This window comes from Durio zibethinus, chromosome 10 (genome assembly GCF_047325235.1).
Source record: "Durio zibethinus cultivar Kanyao isolate XHJ-2024 chromosome 10, ASM4732523v1, whole genome shotgun sequence".
NCBI lineage: Eukaryota > Viridiplantae > Streptophyta > Magnoliopsida > Malvales > Malvaceae > Durio > Durio zibethinus.
This window is the reverse complement of record NC_143171.1, coordinates 12,281,748-12,300,511: the sequence shown is the minus strand read 5'-3', so window position 1 is coordinate 12,300,511 and position 18,764 is coordinate 12,281,748. Positions and strand designations below refer to the sequence as shown.

The 18,764-nt window shown below is 30.3% G+C and overlaps 1 pseudogene; it reads left to right on the top strand.

The window, feature by feature from the left end:
• The first annotated feature begins 5,511 nt into the window (after positions 1-5,511).
• LOC149516424 (uncharacterized) lies at positions 5,512-17,629 on the top strand (annotated as a pseudogene).
• Positions 17,630-18,764: the final 1,135 nt, after the last annotated feature.

Genomic DNA, 18,764 nt, shown 5'->3' with positions numbered 1-18,764 from the left:
TATGATTTGAAAATACTTAAAAAAATTTTTATTTTAAAAATATTTTTAAATATACTTGCTCATGTGCTAAATTGATTCATTAATTTTGTGAAATATTTTGGATCTTTGTGCTCAATTGATATATCTCTTGATTTGTGATTTTGAATATGATGAGCTACTTGCCTATAAATGATATGTGTTATTAGTTCATCTATTGTTCTTGTCGAGTGTAAGCATATATGATAAATGTGATTTTTATTGACTTGAAATTGTTGCAACATGACTTAAGTAAATGAATTTCTTATGATGCTTATTTTTAGCTTAAGTCATTGTTGATTATGGCTTATAATATGTGTACACATATTTATGCTTTTGTGCTAAAATTTTCTTGAATATGTTTTTGATGATAAATATATATTCCTTGAGTTTTTAGTTTTCATATGACCTAAAATATATTTTTACATATTCTTTGGTGATTTATTGAATATATATGAATATTAAATATGACTATTTTGTGTTCATAAATGATCTAAAAGGTTTGATTGTTGCACATTACATGAGAACATTTGCTTTAGTGTCATTCTTATGCTATTTGATGTTTAAATTGATATATGGCCTCTAGCTTAAGTATATATCTCCCTTGTAGTTGGCAACTTGTGCTTAATGAATAAATTTTCTTTTGCCTATAATGACTTAGAATATGGAATTGTTTTCTAACAATTTGTATAATTTTTATCAATTGATTTTCTTGGTGCTTCTAATGAAAATCTTTTGTCAAAAATTTTTTTTAAATCTATGCTAGGAGAACTTGAAATGAGCATGAATGAGCCTACATTTTTTGAATTTCAAATGGAATAAGCAAAGCAAGTCATCTTCATCAATCAAGCCCAAATACATCAAAGACTAGCTCAAATGATGTGGAATGGAGGATTTAAAGCCTCACTCAACTATAATGATCAAAACAACATAGCTTGACAAGGATGGAGGTAATTGTATTGACTCTATACTATGTCTATACATGTTCACTTTGATTGCGTGCAAAAATGAGATATTGTGCTAGAACATATGAACACTTTGCACAAATTAATCACGAAGCTACTTGATAGAATTTATCTTAACTTTGTTAAGTGCTTGGATTGATTAATATTCATGCCTAGTTCTTGATTGCTTTGATTACTAGTTTTTATTGCATGAATATTTGTTTGAATCTTTAGACATGGATATGAGTTAAGTAGATTAATTTCTTTGAACATGTTCATTGATTGAGTCCATTGAATAGCCTATACCATATTGTGTCTAAAGGTTTACATTTTTTTTGGTATATTGCTATACATGTTTTGAAATGTTCTTGTATATGTTTGTCTGATTTTGTTTGAAATAAATATATGTTTAATTACTTGTATATGCTTAGATTAAGTACATTGCTATGCATTGAAATAATTTGGATTATAATTGAATAATTATGCTTTCATTATTTTTTTGCTATAGTATATGTGCTTATCACATTTGAAAAATCATGTTTATATAATCTTTGTTAGGACATGATGATTAAACCTCATTGTTCATCAGTATTTATGATTTATTATATACATATGAGTTTTTGGTTCTTATTTAGATAGGATAGCTTATGAAAGATTACTATTATCATTTATGCGTATATTAAATGAATCTTTCATATGCTTAAAGTATGTTTGTTCTATGAAAATTGTTGAATAAAATTGTTAACAATTGGTAACAATTGATATCAAAATTGCTAAAGATTTTTTTTAACTTTCATAGATGCTTATTTATGTGCCTATCCTTGATATAACTTGTACCTCTTATGCAAAATTATATGTGCCTTATATTGATTAATCCTTATTTTGAATTGAGGAGAAATCTTAGAATACAATTTGGTTTGATTTGTTTTGTGATAACAATTGGTATGCTTTATATAACATATCTTTAACAATTGGTATCCATAACAATTGGTATGAGCTTGTATGCATGTGCTTGAATTTATGCTTAATTGCTATTGATGTTTTAGGTTATAAGCACATCTTATGATAGCATGATTTATGAATAGATTGCATATCATTCATTACCCTTTTGCTTATAAATTTCATGTAATAAATTTGATGACTTGTGCTAAAATGCTAAAATTGGATACATTTATGCTTTTATGCTTGAATACATGTATGTGAACTTCATTGTGCATATTGCACTTGAATACATGTATTCAAAATACTCTTGATATTATTGGTATCAAGCATTTTGTTTTATGCCTTGAATTGATCTCTCTTTTTTTGAAATGACAAAAAAGGGGAGAGATTTTAGAGATATTTCTTCTTGTATGCTTATTGCAATTGATATAGGAGTTTAAACATTTGGTATAAAGAGCATAAACAAAAGGAAGGAGAAATGTTTCATGAATATATTTGTTAATAATGCATCTTTGTATTTATTTGCTTATTAATATGCTCATGCCTTTTGCTATGACAAAAAGGGAGCGAAATATCATATGGACAAATTTACTTGTGCTTGCCATGCATATGTTTTATTGTTCTTATTTCATATATTTGACTAACATATGTTTGTTGAGTTGTATTGATTAAGATGCATTAATTGAAAAGGATTTCTGCCTTGCATTGTTTAAGGAGGAGTTTTTCAAAATGTTTTTCAAAATCTTAAATGTCTTAAAAAAAGTTTTTTTTTATCAAGCAAATTTATCTTTAAGTTTTGTCATATAAAAAAGAAGAGATTGTTAGCCTTGAATTGATCCTTATTTTGAAATAACAAAACATTAAAGCTAAATAAACTTGATCAAAAATTTGAAAAAGATTTATTTAGTACATGTTCTTAAGTTTTATATTTTGGTATTAAATAAATAATATGATTTTCAAAGCTTAAACAAACCTTTCTTTGTTTTCATATTTCTCAAACTAAATCTATCTTTAAAGATTATTTATTTAGGCTTAAATGAAAGTCCAATTGCTGTTTTTAAAGTGAACTTATTCAGTTTGGACTTAATACAATTTTGATAATATTGGTTTTGAGAAATAGATTAACTTAAGAAAGTTGTTTTACAATAATAAAGTTTTTCCAACATTGAACTTATTTTATTCTTTTGTATTAATTCACGAGCTTTTTATATTTGAATTTTATATGGTTGGAAAGCTCTTTGAGTCTTCTTTCTAATGGATGAAACAAAATAAAAAATCTAAATTTTCTAAGAAAAGATTTTGAATTTTTATTAGACACTTTATAGTTGTCTAAAAACTACACAAAGGGTAGATTTGAAAATTTACTATAATTCGTACACAAAGTATTAGGTTATGAATTTTATTTTATATGGATAGAAAGCCCTCTAAGTCTAATTTCTAAATCTTCAAACAATTTGTAATTTGGCTTTGTATAACTTAAGATATGATCAAATTAGTGAATATAGTGCAAAATAGAAAACAACCACCTAGCTTGGACAAGATCGATCTCCTCAGGGAAGGGATCGATTGCTTTTTTACCCAGAAATGAATTTTTTATTGAAATGGCAAGAAGGGATCGATCACCCTATATAGGGGATCGATCACCCCCTGAACCAATTGATCCTTTACATAAAGGGATCGATCGAGTCATGATTTTCAAAGGTAAATTAGTTCCAAAACATGAACCAATCGATCCTCTCATGGAAGGGATCGATCTGGTCATGCCCAGGATATGTCCAATGGCTATTTTCTCAAGCATTCAATGACAATTTTCTTCTCCCAAGCATCTCTAATGGCTAGCTCTTCATTTTCTCTATATATTGGCCACTTCAACACACCAAGAAGGTTGACAAAGCAAGAGAGCAAGTGCTAACAAGTTATATTTTTATTTTCTCTTACAATCAAGAGTTTTTAGAACTTAAATTCAATATCTTTTGTATTTCTTGTATCCAAAATATTGTTGTGTTTCATTCATCATTTTCTTTCTACTTCATTAGGCAAACACTCAATCTTGAGAGGTATTTTAGTTTGCAAAAATTATTTGGGTTATCTTGTAAGTAAGATGTGAAGTATCCTCTTGATATTGTGCTATCTAAGCTTTGAGAAAAAGATAGAGATTTAGTACAAGATAAGTTTGTATCTTGTAAGAGTTTTTCTTCAATTAATAAATTGAATCCTTAATGTGGACAACCAAGAGAGAGGACATAGATACCTTATGAAGAAGGACTGAACCTCTATAAGTTATTGTATTTAATTTCTCTATCACTATCTCTTTATTTTGATTATAGTTCATATTTGCTTATAGTTCATCAATTCATTATTGTTTGTATCATATTTTGATATTGGTTTTAATTTTCATCAAATTATATTGAAATCATTTGTTTGGGAAGAATTTAGAGAAATCTAATTCACCCCCCTCTTGATCATCATCTCACTCATAAAGTTAACATTAAAGATATTAAATAATATTTTTTAAAAGTTATGATAAATTTAAATGCTCATATTAATTGCAGATAAATTGAAAAAGATAAATTACTTTAAAATTGATTTTAAATTGAAATGAGGTGATGTATAAGAAAAGCTTTCTTAAAATTGCTTTAGTATTTATATATTTTTTTGCATTTTCTTTGCGAAATATATTTAAAAGTTGAATATAATGCAATGATTATTTATAAAAAATATGAAAGATATTAAATAATATTTTTAAAAGTTGTGATAACTTTAAATACTCATGTTAACTCCTGATAAATTAGAAAAAATAAATTATTTTAAAATTAATTTTAAATTGAGATGAGGTATTTTACAGGAGAAAAAAATTTCACTAAATTTTAAATTGGTTTTTGATTAAATTTTAAAATTTTAAATAATTTAATAATTTTTAAAATATATTTTTTATAAATAATTTAAAATTAATAAATATCTTATGTATCATTATAATAAGAAGTTTTAAAAATTATTTTATCTGTAAAAAAAAAACTGTCCATATAAATAGCTACATCAATAATTGCTATCTGATAACTATATTTGTATTATAATATATATATATATATATATATATATATATATATGATTAACTCAATTCAAAAGATTTCTTAAAAAATTAAAACATGATAAAAATAAATATTCTTATTTATTTATTAAGATTTTTTATTTTCTTTATTTAAAAAAACTACTCACTTCGCTCATATATAACTTCTTTTCAATCATGTAATTTTTTTCTCAAAATCAATTTTTTTCCATTTATCTATGCTATTATTATTAAAGTTTTTGATGCAATTGAGTATAAAGTGATATAACTCTCCTAATGAACTTTCCAAAAATTAAAGAATATAATAAATATAAAATAAAAGATATTTATTTTTTTAATTTTTTATAAAATATTATGTTTATAAAATTACAAAATTACCCACCCGTAAGTTTTTTTTTTGAGAAAAAAATTCACTATTTATACATTTTTATTTTTTTAAAACCCCGCCCATGGTCGGGGGTCTGTGAGTTATTTTTTTGACACAAGCGAGACTGAATTGTGGGGATAGGAGAGTTGCCAAAGTGAGGCAGCATTCTAGTCGAAATGAAAGCAGAAGGGAGATACAATTTCCCAAACCGGAATGGACACCCTTTATTTGTAAGTTTGATTTTCGTCTTTTACTGCTCTAGGTTTTTTAAATCGAGCATCAGAAAACCTCTTTTAGAAGGAATCTTGTTTTTTTTTTCGATATCAGTTTCCAACTTATAGTTGTAGATTTATTTATCATTGGGAGATTAATTTCCAATGTTAAAATCTGTTACAAAGGGCATGATTCGAGATTTTTTTTCTTTTCATTTTGGCGAAAAGAAAGCTCTTAATGCCCTCTCAATTCTAGGACTTGAATGAAGTTTTGTCAGTTTGTAGTTAATTTTAATAAGTTTGGGGATTCTAATCCTAACTTTTTATGCTTTTTCTTATTTTTTTTTAGATTCAACTTTGGCAAATCTCTCGAACCAAGCCCTAGGAGACTATTTAAGGCCATATAAAACCTTTTTCAACTTGTATACTTTGTTTGCTTTTAGATGAGCTCCAAATCCCGATGGAACCTTCATATATATATTTTTTCTTCCAAATCATCACGTAAAAAAACATTCTTTATATCAAATTATTGAAGTTGCCAATTGTAATTTGCAGCTAATGATAACAAAATCCTAACTGTATTCATCATGGCAATTAGAGCAAAAGTTTCATGATAATTGTAACCCCCTCAATCTCACATCGAAAATGATGTGTGGATAAGGAATTATATATATGTAGAGATCTAAACCCAAACTTGTGAGGTGCCTTTTGTGGGACAAAACAGTGAAACTTTTGGGTCAAAGTAGACAATACCTCGCAGGTTGGGTGCGGGTCTTCGCAAATGGTATCAGAGCAGTCATCAGTTGGTGGCCGTGGGAGTCACTAAGTGCTACACGGTACTCTGGTGTGATCTTGGTCCTGTTGATGGACTCGACTTGATAGGGATGTCAAGCATTAAAGGTAGAGAGATTGTAACGTCCCCAATCCCACATTAGAAATGATGTGTGGATAAGGAATGATATATATGTAGAGATCTAAACCCAAACTTGTGAGGCACCTTTTGTGGGATAAAATCGTGAAACTTTCGGGTCAAAGCGGATAATACCTCGTAGGTTGGGTGCGAGTCTTCACAATAATCCACTACATAAGTTTGATTGTAGCCCTTAGCCATTAACCTAGTAACAGTACCATCCGCCTTTTATTTTACAGTGAAAACCTATTTACACCAAACTGGATTTTTTCCTTTAAACAACTCTACCAGTTCCCATGTCTTATTTTTCTCTAAGGCCTCCATTTTTATTTTCATGGCTTGCTTTCATTTCTCACTGGATAATGCCTCGGATAATGTAGTTGGAACAGAGATAGTGTTTAGGTTCATAAAAAATTTTTTGTGGGATGGTGAGAATTTTTCAAATGATACAAAATTAGAGATTGGGTATAATGGATACTTATTACATTCTCTGGATCCTTTTCGAATGTCAATAAGCAGATCATAATCACTAGTTATAGTTTTAGGAGATTCACGCTCATTTTGAGAAATAGAGTCAAAGACTGTAGTTACTTCATTTCCAAAGTTAAGATCAGGTTCTTGGACTGGCATTGATTTAGGATCTGAAACTTTTCTCCCTGATTACACTTATAATTCCTTCATAAAATCAAGAACAATATTATGCTTTGTCACATCTTCTATGTTTGGAATGGGTTCAGGCTCAATTTCAATGTTTGATTTGGACTCAGAAGAAACAGGTTTTGACTTAGAAGAATTAATGGGTGAAAATGTTGAAAAAGAGGACAAATCAAGCAAAAAGAAGCCTTTATCCTTATCTTCCATGAATGAAGTCTTTCCCTGAAGATAAGGTTGAGTAAAAAATGGTTTACTTTCTTCAGAAGTGACATCTACAGACACATAGAATTTTTTGGTAAGAGGATGATAACACTTATACCCTTTATGAGTTGATGAAGATCCCACAAAAATGCACTTAATTGCTCTAGGATCCAACTTCCCTCTATTGTGATTTTGAACATGAACAAATTATGTACAACTAAATATCCTAGGTGTGAGGTTGTTTCTGATATTAAAGTTAGGATAAAATTGTGAGAGTAGTTCTATAAGAGTTTTAAATCTTAAAACCCTTGAAGGTAACCTATTTATAATATGTGTGGTAGTGAGAAAAGCTTCCCCCAGTAAGATTTGAGTACATTTGCTTGAAAAAGTAAAGCTCAGGTTATGGTTAGTAAATGATTGTTTTTCCTCTTTGCCACTCCATTTTGCTGTGGAGTATTAACATAAGATGACTCATGGATAATCCTTTCCTTTTGGAAATAGGTAGATAAACTTTGGTTGAAATAGTCTCTTGCATTGATTTTCACTCCAAATTGATTTTGGATCATGTTTTGGAAGCTTAAAAACACGCTATTCACATCTGATTTGGATTTAAGTAAAAATATCCAAGAGACCCTGATACAATCATTTATGAAAGAAACAAACCACCTTGCACTCGAAATATTAAGAATTGTAGAAGGGGCCCATACGTCATTATGAATCAAGTAAAAAGGAGTAGAACTTCTTTTATTGTTAACTAGAAAAGACACACGTTTATGCTTTGCAAGTTCACAAACATCACAATGGAAATTTTTGGCATTTAATCCTTTGAACAAAGAAGGAAACATGTTTTTCAAAGTTCCAAAAGAAGGATGTCCAAGATGAAAATTATAAAGCTAGATTTTGTCTTTATTGGGAGATTTTTTAGAAAAAAATGACAAAGGTAAATTATTCTTGATATTACTTGTGTTGTTTGACGTCTCAAGATAGTATAGTCCATCACTCTCCTTAGCAAGTCCAATTTTTTACCTTGAACTCTAGTCTTGAAATTCACAATAAGAGGGATAAAATGTCACTTTGTAGTTCATATCTTTGGTAAGTTTTTATATAGATATCAGATTAGTAGACAATCCAAGAACATGAAGAACATTTTTAATAACAAACGAGGGATTAATTTGAACATCTCCTAATCCTGCTACTGCAGTAAGTGAACCATCTGCAACAACAATTTTTATTATTAGGACACATGGTATATGTACTAAACTTTTGTGAGTAATGTGTTATATGATTTGTCGCTCCTGAGTCAATGATCCAAGAACTCATAATAGGTTTAACCGTGACAATTAATCCGTGAGAACTAGAAGCTTTACTTGAACTAAAGACCTTACTCAAGAAATATACCCCAATAGGCATTTCAAGGGTTTTCAGTTAGTTTCTTAGCTTCTCAGTCTCTTTTTTGTCCAACTCTCCTTGTTTCCGAGACAACTGTAGTACTCTGGTGATTTTTTCAGTTGACATTTCCTCAAATTGGGTGGTAGTGATATCTTTCTTTGCATTGAAATAAGTCTTAAGATATAACCAGAAATGACTCTTAGCAATGACGGCTAAAGAAGGAAAAAATAAAATGGTTAAAAAGGTCTTAACAGGGTTCAGCAATGAAGGCCTAAAATAGAAGTTAGCAATGAAGGTTGAAAATTTTGCTTTCCAAGAAGAGCCTAAAGCTCTGATACCATGTGGAAAAACTAAGAAATAAAACTTTGTGAAAAACTAAGAGTAAAACTGAATGTATATTGAAAAACCATTCATAAAGAATTATACAAGCACCTTGGGTTTTTATACAACTAACTAATGGGTAAACTAGGAAACTAAATCTTCCTAAAAACCGATCCTATAATTGAGAGATTGTCTATCCTAATTTTTTGTCCTTAATTCTAGAGATACAAATACTTAATTTTAGGGATACAAATATAAATATACAGATTACAATATTACAATCAGCTGTAAATAAGTGTTTTCCCCCAACTTTTTCAGTAATATTCCTATAGAAGTTCTTGTTTTAAGAGATAAAATTTCAACTTTTGAACTACCAGAAGATCGTTTTAGTCTCCAATGTAGACATTTAACTAGTTTTGATGAATTAACAAGTGCTCTGTCAAGCTTACATTGTATTCTAGTATCACTTCATGCTTTGGACCATGTCTAGTTTTGTCCTTTGCTCTGATTTTGGTCAAATATGCTGTTCTGATACAGTCATTCATGTCCTCAATTTGCCTTGAAGTTATTTGTATTCCACCGATCTTCTTACCAAGATTCTTGATGACATTAAAAGTATGTATTCCACGATCTTCTTACCAAAGACAAGTCAAGGAAGTTAGCATTCTGCAGCGGACTAGTCTATTTTGTTTTGAAGTTTGCTGCTGCACATAATTCACTACTTAACCAAAGGATATATGGCAACTCTTTTTACATATTTTAACTTGTGCAAGATTTCATTACTTGATTTCTTTGCTGCAATCTGCTGTTCTAATAGTGTCAAGCATGTCCTCAATTTGGCTTGAAGTTATTTATATTCCACCGATCTTCTTACCAAGATCCTTTATTACTAAAAGTTAAAAATGACCAAAAGATAAGTCGATAAAGTTAGCATTCTGCAGTGGACTAGTCTATTTTGTTTTGAAGTTTGCTGTTTCACATAATTCACTGCTTAATCAAAGGATGTATAGGAAGTCATGCTACATATTTTAACCTGTGCAAGATTTCATTACTTGATTTCTTTGCTGCAGGCACTTAAATATCAGCAATATTACAATTAGAAAAAACCAAGTTCAATTAGCATCATCATACTCATAATTGTCATAAATGCCCCAATCCTTTAAGAACTGTGTTCTTTATTAACTCATTATTTTCTTTTTCACTTTAGTTTTACTTAATTTCTCCTCTCTAAATTTTGGCCCCTTTTTTCAGTTCAAATGATCATGTAAACAATGTTTAATCTCTATATATTAGTTTCTGATATCAAGCTGAAGTGAGATCAAAATGAGCATTAAACTATACTTCTCATATGTATGGTCATATATGACGATTATGAGGAAAGTGGTTTTATATTCGAACAAGAAATGGGTCAGATTAAGGGATTATTTGTTCTGTCAAAATAAAGGAGTATATGGACACTATGAGTCTTACAAGAGGCATAATGAATTATCTATTTGTTAACAAAGACTGATGACAAGGTAACATTTAATCACCAATAAAAGTTACAGGATTGACGCTGCCAAAATTGAATAATTGGCAACTAATTTGGAATTCTGAGTGAAAAATGAAAATTAAAACAGGAATGTTGCCATTGACCCTAAATTTATGTAGTTCTAGTTAGGTAATGTGCACCATAGTTAAAAAAACTATATGTTTTGAATACATACTTTTGTATTAGTTGAAAGAACAGCATAATCTTGCATAACAGAGCAAAAATAGTGGAGAAAATAGAGAAAATTTAATTGACATTTGGGATATCTGTAGCTGATACATAATGCTATAGGTATTTTTCCAGTTGAAGCTTCAAAAGATAAATGTAATACCAGGCATATTGTAGTGTTATGGGTATATATGATGCATTCAAAATGTGAGATGTCTTTTGGTAAAAAGAGTTTCTGAAGAATCACATTTGAAGTTAATGATGGTATGAAGTCTGAATAACATCTTTGTTAATTTCACATCCATCTTCCCACCTTGACTGTTAAAATTTTTTCTCTAGGATTTGCATAATGTAGGAATTATTGAACCTATCATAGAGCACGTAAGCAGAAAATGAATGATATGTTCTTTTTCGTTGTGCAGGTGAAAGCTTGGGCCAAAGCACACGATATTAACAGTTCCAAGGATAAAACTCTGAACTCTTTATCCTTAATATCATTGGTTGCTTTTCATTTGCAGGTATTCAACCTTTTCAGATATGCTGTGATTACACAGTTTTCTTTCTAGTAAACAATAATTTCTATCAGATTAAATAATAGAATTTTAAGTCATCTAGTGTAGATGAGTACAAAGATCAAAGGAACCTTTTGACTTCTCCAATCTACATGTCTAAAGTGTCAATAAGCCAAATGTTTGGCAAACGCTGATTTTACCCTAACAAGGACTAGCTAGATTTTAGTGATTGTGTGCCTTGGTTCCACATATACACCAAATCTTTTTTCCTAAACTTCTGAGGGGGAATGGGATGCAGCATGTTTTAAAAGTTTATTCCATAACAATATTATCTTGGTTTTGGCTTATGTTAATTCTCATTTTGGATGTTACTTTTAAGGGACAGAAAATGTTCTATATTATATTGCCTTCCCTCTTCTACTCAAAGAATTGGGAAAGTGAATAGCTGAATAATGCTCCCGGAATCTATAGATTGGTGTTTGTATTTGTGTGGTTGGATAGTTTAAACTGGTGGGGAGTGGTATTTATCTGTAGATATTGTTTTGGCATTTAGAAAGCTCTTTCCCTGTAAGTTAGTATTTTAACATTGGGAACTAATCATATCAAATAAGTCTATATTTAGAAGAAAAGCAAAACTGTTTTTTTTTTTTTTTTCACTATGGTTTTCCAAACTACAACTTTTCAGCCAGTTTTCTAAACTACATAACCACCAAGTCTAATACAATTTGTGGAATCCTTTTATGTTATGATCTCTTCAATTCTGAGTCCCAAAAAGAGAAAGGCTTGTAGTTGAGAGGGTGGTAATTGAGCTGAAAATTTGATGATCAGTCTTCTTTGAATAAGATGGTGAAAGAGCAATAAGTAATATCTGTTATACAATAAAGTAAGAATCATTGTTACAAACATCTTTAAAAATTTTGATGAGGGATTTTAGAAATAATCTGTTAGGCTTGGCTTTTAATGGCACCTCTTTGTTCAATATAGAGATTAATTAGTTTTACTGCATCATTGATTCAGAAGCCTAATTTGTGTCCATAGCATGTGTTTGAGGCTTTTTTCTTGGAGTAAGATTTGATAAATACTGCAGTATGCAAACAGATAAAGGATTTATGTCATAAATGGCCCTCAAACTATAGTGATATGTTCAATGTGGTATTTAAATTTTAAAAATCTCTAATATGATATTTGAACTATAAATTTGTTAACTAATGTGGTATTTAAAAGGTTGTTTGTCTGGCACATGTCATCATTTGAAGCTAGCCATATTAGGGCTAAGTATCACATTAATTAACAAATTCATAATTAAAGTAATACATTAGAGATTTTTTAAGTTCAAGTGAACAGTTCACTATAGTTTAGGGACCATTCATGATATTAACCCAAAAAATAGTCAAAGATGACATGCATACTTTTCATCCCAGAAAAAATGAGAACACAAAAGGATTTGAGCATATTAAAATTGTGCATGTAGAAAACTAATTGTTGACAACATATTAATGGTATATGATGCCCACTTAGCAGTTAATGTATATCAGAATTCCTCATGCATATCTTGTTGTTGGATGCTATTATTGTTGTTTTTGTGGTTATTGAAGGGAACTTTTGGGCAGGAGGGTATGCCTGTGTTTGAATCCACTGTTAAGTGGTGTTATCCCAAAACTTTTAAGTTTATTCGAGCCTTATATTTACATAGAGACTTTCCACCTAGTGTCAAATGATTTTAGGTAGGGTGTTTAACATGATACCAAAGCCCGGATTACTTGTTTACTGGCTTCTTTTTTTGTTATGTTATACATTGTTTTTTCTGTTCACGTGTTAGATCCGTTTCTTTTAGTTGTTAGTATTAAGCTGCATGGGACAGAGTGTTAAATGATTTTATTCTACATCATTTAAGCTAGAGTTTGCTATGGTGTTGTATCCAGCTTGGGCCTCCTGACCTATGACCAATTGGTTTTAAGTTGAATGTTCAACATCCGAGATTTTGGTACCTGTCATGAGTGGCTGGTTAATGCCGAGCCAAGTGTGACTGATGTCAATATGGGATATCAGAATCCTCCCTGTAGGATTGGCACCCTGCCTTGCCCGCTATTGTTGGGTTTTTCTTTGTTCCTTAGTGGGAGGTAAATGTGGTCGCTGACTCCCGGTGCTTCTAGCTTCTAAAGTGGTGTCTCAGTCATTATAATAAAGAATTTATTACAAGTCAAACCAGAACTAGTAGGTTCCTAGGATGTTTGAATGTCATCAGATGTTTTATCTCAGTTAGAACTCGGGAACTTGAACAAAGATATTTTAGATATATAAGAAGGCAAAGATGATATATTTGGCAAATTTTTTAGTGTTTGACCATTATGTCTCTCATGTTGGCAAGGCGCTATAGATTGCACCTGCCTTTTTTTTTCAATTCAGAAATAAGATCTGATACTGTATTTTTTTCTAATCGAATCCTTCTCTTTTCATTTTCCTTATCAATTTTTGTTCTTACAGACTCGGGATCCTCCCATATTACCTACATTTTCTGCTTTATTTAAAGGTGGTTACCTTGTAGATTATAGATGCGAAAATTATCTTGTTTATCCTGTATGTGTGGCATATCATTCATATCATAGACTAAGGCTTTATTTAGATAGGTGGTGATATTGAAAACAACGGTAAAGGTGAGATTAGTTACTGTAGCTGTAAGATTGGATACTATAACAGTAAAATTAAAATCAATGGTGAAATATGCATTTGGATGCAAAAACAATGGTGACGATGAGATGAATTATAGTAAAAAAAAAAAATAATCATTAAAAACATTAGTGTAAAAGTATACTAACAAATTAATTTTTACCTATATTTTAATATTATTTAACATTTAATATATTAAAAATTTATTCAATCAAAATATTGACACATATTAAATTATATTAAAATAATAATTAAAATTTTAAGTATAAAAAGTTATTTGAAATATTTAATGTTTCAAAAAATAATACTTGTTACAATTATAAATATAATATTAAATTAAAAATATATAACAAAATAAAATATTCAAATGTTAATAAAAAATTATTATTATTTAAACAAAACAAAACGTATTTACACATCCCAAAATAAAAATTAAGAATACTAATTTATTTTATTATTTATTTAGTTATCTATTTTAATTAATTAATTATAAAAAATATTTTTTTAATATTTACTAGAAATTTATTTGATTATAAAAATGGATTATTTGTTTATATATTTATTATTTTTATCTATTTATTTATTAATAATTTTATTATATAATTATATAAATTATATAAATGATATATTTTATAATTATAAAAATTCTTGTAAGGAGATAAAAGGGGTATGAAAGGAAGGAGAGCTGTGGTTGAAAAAATAAAACTACACTGGACCTTAAAGGTCCTATTGAAAAAAAGGGAGCCAATATGGTAGATTATGCTTCACCGTGACACAGCAGTGTTTGCCAAATGAGTGTGCGGTGAGATTCAAAGCAAAATTTGCACCTCACTAGCACTGCAGGCTGATCCAAATGAGGCCTAAATTTTGTTGCTTTCTGGAGGAGTGATTTTGTTTGATCAAAAACCCGCAGCAATAATTTTAAGGCTATCCTATTTTGCATTTATGCATGGGTTCCATTCATTGTTGTATTGTTTTGGATTTGGTAAACTGGTTCTACCTTTCAGTAAAAGGCAGGGAGTATAGTGGCTCGAAAAACCCTTGAATTAGGAGTTAACTGAAGCTACCGGCACAATATCATGATTACCTTATTGTTTTATAATGCATAAAAAGTTATAGTGATATTTAACATTATTAAGTAATTACGATTGTGGTTTTTTGGGATGAAAATTTGAGAGAAAAGTCGTATGAACCCAATGAAACTAGGTGTTCAGTTCTGTTACTTTATACGATATAAAAGTATTACTGGCCTGCATATATTAGCATTCACAGATTTTGGATTGAGTTTATGCAGGTTTTTTTATCCATTCCTTTGATTTTGTGTTAATTTTCCTATTCTCCTTTTGTCTCTTTGTTTTGCAAAACGACATATACGTCATTGTAATGAATATATGTATGCTGTTTAGCCATTATGGAGGCTTTAGCCTCCATGTTGGTTCTCCTGAGTTATCAAGAGATAACATATTTGTTAAAAAAACGAGAGCCTGAATGTAGGAAATTGTTTGAAAATGTCTTGAATTGTTGAAAAGAATGCCCAAGTTGAAGGGAATAGCAGGTAGAATTTGCTTAGTAGCTCAATTATAATTAACTTGGAGGGATGGTGGAAGCAGAATACTGGATGCTTATTGTTTGCATTTGCTTGCCTGAAATACTGGATGCTTAGATGCATCTCTTCTTTTTTTTTTTTTTTTCTCTCTACTGCCAAGGATGAATATTATAGTCCTATATCATTCGCTAGACTTTTGAATAATTTTTAATACCACTTGTCTTCCGTTTAACCTATTTATTGACAACTCTCATAGTTTATTTTTGTTTAACTTATGCATTCTTCAGTCATTTTATGTAGTTATATCATTGCAGGTCTATCTGTGTTGTCTTTCTTTTTTCTTTGACTTTTAACTGGCCTTGACATTGTTTCAGATGGAAATGATCCTGAAGCTGTAATGAAGATGGTCCAAAATTACTTGAATTATGGTGAAAGGAATACAGAATCCTTAGCTGAGCTTTTTTTTACTTTATTGGTTAAGGTAAGGTCTATTTTAGTTAGAAGATTTGGTGAGTCAAGAAAGAAAAGCAAAGCCTTCACGTTCGCCACTTTTTTTTTTTTTTTGCTAAGCCAAGATTTTATTTGGCAATCAAAATATTACAAAACTAGCTGAAACCTAGCAGAAAAAGGCACATAGTTGCATTACTACCAGAATACACCTGACAAGATAAGCATGAGTGAGAAATAAAGATACCAGAAGTGATGCATCATCACACCCTAGACCCAAATAGAGAATAAATACAAGACCGAAATCAAAAGATACTCACCAAAAAGACCATAAAAGCAATATCCAAGAATGATTCCACACCCCAGGCAAGAACTTGTAATCACATCTCTTTGTCCACACACCAAGGTAGAATACATCAATCAAACCACTTAAATCACAAATATATTATAACTGCTGTTTTCATGACCCCATACCAGAAGCCTCAAAAAGAAACCATTTTCATAACCCAAAAAAAGTAGCCATGTGATAATTATATATTATAACGGCACTTGCCACCATATGGCACAAGAATTTCCCATTTCTCATAATGAATAATTATAGAGTTAGCATTTCTTGCCACTGCCACAGGTTACTTCAGTTGAAAAGCTTTGGCACAAAGGGCTTTGTGCTAGCTTATGTGAAGGATTTTAGATATCTAAAGCTTGGGATTCTGTGATTTGCACTATGTATGTAAGTCTCCATTTTTGTTTTTTACTTTGTTTCATGGACATCATATTCTGCTTATGTATGTAAGTTGTTGAAATATTAATGACTATTTATTTATGGCAGGTTGAGGATTTCACAGATCAATCTCAAAACGTTGCAAGGGCAGTTGGAAAGCAAGGATTTGAAAAAATATATAGCTGCATCCATCATTCGCTTCAGTACCTTGGGGCTTTTTCAGAAGGCCAGATGCAGGGATCTAAGCTAAAAGAACTTTTGTTTGGTAAAGATACTAAGTGCAGTATAGGTGATAATGTTGCTATAAATCTGGATAAAAGTTCAATTAAGCTTTCTGTCCCCAATAACTCTAAACAAATAAAGAAGATGCAATTAACAGAAGATCTAATAGGAGCAAAAAATCAAAGTAAAACACAGCTTGTTGTTCATCATGACTCCCATCAAACAAAGAAGAAGCATTTTGCAGGCTTGAACAAGTCAAAGGGTGTAAAGCAGTGGAAAGGTGCACAGCTTTTGGAAAGGAGGGGAGGAGTGCAATTCAGGGAAGTGGTTACAGACCACCTTGTAGAGAATTCGGTGAAAACCATTGGATGGGAAGGGAAAGATCCAGTGGATAGACAGTGGGAATGGCAAGATTTTGGTGAAAATAGGGGTCATTTAACCACTCATTTTACTCCACAAGCTCCTTATATTGTTCCTTTTTCTCATAGTTTAGATAGCTCAACATGCCATGGTCCCCTGATGCTTCCTTCTATTTCTGCTCCAAACTTCACAAGTTTTCAAGGGTTATGCTATCCTGTCCCACCACTACCTCTTGTTTCCTTGTTGAATTCTCCAAGTCTTAATGTATCACATATTCAGAATGCACCTGCTCCAATGCCACCTAGTGGACCAATTCATGGTCAACATGCTAAACATCAGCCAGACTCAATACAAAGGATACTGAGGAGATAGGATCTGTCCATCACACTAGAAATCCAGTAAGTCTTCCTCCATGTGCTTGGTTACTTGTATAAATCATTGGCTTACAATTAAAGGACCATATTTAGTTTTTAATTTATTTATTTATTTGTCTTTTATTTCCTCAATGCTTATATTTTTCTTAGTTTTTTTTAAACGAACAAAATAATTCAGTTTTCCTTTAACAAACAAAAACAATTCCCAGTTTGGGAACAGCATCTCTTTTGGATTTTTACAAAATTTTATTTGATCTTGCCATTGTCCCCCTATGCGAACCTTCCCACTTGTCATTGTTTTCACACATTTTCTTTTTATCATTGAAAGATTTGTTGGCTGAAGTGTTGGTTGTGAGAGTTAAAACTTATCTAGTGATGTGGAATAAGTTAATTGCCCTGCTTCTGATGGTAGTTTACGTGCATGATCTGTTGTAAAATAGATGATGATATTATGAACAATTTTAACAGAATGAATTTGAACAAAAAATGTGGCTTGAACCTATTTTCACCAAAATTTTACCATTTTTGTGTTAGGTGATTGAGTTAGAAAAAAACAGTTACTGTCTATTTGTGGAGTTGAGGTTAGGTTTTGAGTTACCTTTAGGTTAAAGTTGAGATCAAGTTTTGAGTTTCCTTTAGGTTGAAATCTTAATGTTCTGTTTCAGCAACCTGTATTTGCGTTAGGTTTCAATTTCGATTTTAAATCTAAAAGCATGTTGGGAATAGTTCTAAAGTTAGATTTGGAGTTCATTAAATCTATTAAAATGCATGAATTTATAGTTTTAAGTTATTTTTTCAAGTTAGGTGTTTGTTAAAATTTTTTCAATTACCATTCTCTATCGTTCAACATGAGCATTTGGTTCACTGGTTTGTGTATTTTAAAGAATATGGTTCTAGTTTCAATAAAAAAAGAATATGGTTCAAATTCATTTTTCTAGAAATTAAAAGCAGAAAAAGCTAAGTTACAAAGTAAGCCCTACTACATGATTACAGTTTTCATATAAGCTTTAGTCTTCATCTTTTTATTGCAATTAATTTTGTGGAAGAACTTTGTGGAAAAACTGAGTATATAGAAAACTTCTCTGTTGAATTATACAAATACCATAGGTTTGTATATAGCTAACTAGAGAGTAAACTAGGAAACTAAATCTTCCTAAATTTGATCCCTCTAATTAAGAGATTATTTATCTTAAT